Source organism: Psammomys obesus, unplaced genomic scaffold (assembly GCF_907164565.1).
Source record: "Psammomys obesus unplaced genomic scaffold, mPsaObe1.curated_primary_1811, whole genome shotgun sequence".
Classification (NCBI taxonomy): Eukaryota; Metazoa; Chordata; class Mammalia; order Rodentia; family Muridae; genus Psammomys; species Psammomys obesus.
Window position 1 is genome coordinate 702,086 of NW_026593895.1, and position 1,935 is coordinate 704,020.

The following is a 1,935-nucleotide window of genomic DNA, read 5'->3' on the forward strand; positions in this document are numbered from 1 at the left end:
TGCTGTGCTAAAACACCATGACCAAGGCAACTGAAAAGAAAGCAGTTAGTTTAGGGCTGATAGTTGCTGATGGTTAGTCTATGGCTGCAGATCAAAGGCATCACAACATGGACAGCGGGGAGCTCACATCTTGATCTACAAATTGGAGGCAGAGAGAGAAAAACACTGGCAAGTGGCTGAGTCCTTTGAAACCTCAAAGCCTGCCAGTAGTGGCATATATCCTCCCCAAAGGCCACACCTCCTAATCCTTTCCGAATAGTTTCACCAACTGGAGATCAAGCCTTTACAATTATAAACCTGTACATCCATCTTTCTTTCTTTCTTTCTTTCTTTCTTTCTTTCTTTCTTTCTTTCTTTCTTTCTTTCTTTCTTAGATTTATTTATTTATGTATATGGGTACTTTGTTTACATGTACATCTGCATACCAAAAGTATCATCAAACAATTGTTAGCTACCCTGTAGGTGTTGGGAATTGAACTCAGGACCTTCGAAAGAGCAGCAGATACTCTCAACCACTGAGCCATCTCTCCAACCTGTGGGAGCCATTCTTATTCAAACCACCATACTTACCCTGGAACTCATGACCCTCTGGTCTCAGCCCACTGGGCAGCTATAGGATTGCAAGCATCTGACACCAGGTCTGGGGAAGGTTTTTAAAAACAATTCAGGGTTTTTTTTTCCCCAAGTTTATTAAACTAAGACATGCTCAAAAAAAAAAAAAAAAAAAAAGACTGCTGTAAGGAACCATCTTGAAGAAACTGTGTAGTTCTGCTTCCTGGAGAGAGCCACAGTTATTGTTTCAATTGTTTTCTGTATTCTCATTTTTTGAAAGCTGTATCCTATTTTACATGGCATTTTGATGGTGTTTTAACTTTTTGTATGATTTAAGACAGAACCTCATGCAACCCAGGCTGACCTCAAACCTACTATGTAACTGGGAAAGATCTTGAATATTTGATCCTCCTGTCTTCGTCTCCCAAGTGTTGGGATTACTAGCATGTGTCCTTATGCCTGTCCATCGTGTTCTCTCCTTTTTCTTTCTTTTTTTTTTCTTTATTTTTCTTGCCTCCTCCTTCTCCTCTGTAATGGAAGTTTTGGTTTCTTGGTAAACTTAGTTATGTTATGTAAATATGTTTTTGTTTTACTCCCAACGGTGGGATTTTAGTTGGGCTTTAGTTTGTCCACAGCTGATAATTGTCTGGTGTGGGCATGGTTTTGCCAGCTGGTAACAACCTTCCACATTGATGAGGGGTGTGGTCTAGGGCTCTGAGGATATGAATTTGAGAGCCTAAAAAGAGTGAATAGCAGTTTGGAGAGACCGGACAAACAGGCAGCCAGTGTGGGGGTTTGGAGCATACAGACAGAGAGAACTACTTTGGGGTGCAGCAGCTTGAAAGATACTACTGGCTGTGTCTGCTCTTGTAGAGATTTGTATAACCCTAAAATAACCCCTCGACCCTAAATAGCAGGGAGAAGTAAAGGGATCCTTTCTTCCCAGTAACCTTCTCTCTCTTACATAGGGTTGGGAGGTTAGAAAGGAGATTGAGGCCTAAACACCCCAAATAAAATAAGAGTTTTAAAAAATGAGCGATACACTCCTGCTCTTCCCCCTCCTCCTTCTTCTTTATAAGACAGTCTTGCTATGCGCCCTGGCTGCCCCCAAACTCACTATATAAAGCAGGCTGGCCTGGGATTCACAGAGATCTGCCAGTCTTTGCTCTGTGCATGCGGAGATCAAAGGCGTGTGCCACCACAGCTACTTTAAAATTTTTTGTTTGTTTGGATTTTTTTGACAGGGCCTCACTGTGTAGCTCTGGCTGGCCTAGAACTTGCTGTATAGATCAGGGTGGCCTCTAATTCATAGAGGTCTGTGGTTGCCTGTTCCTGTTTCCTTCCTTCCTTCCTTCCTTCCTTCCTTCCTTCCTTCCTTCCTTC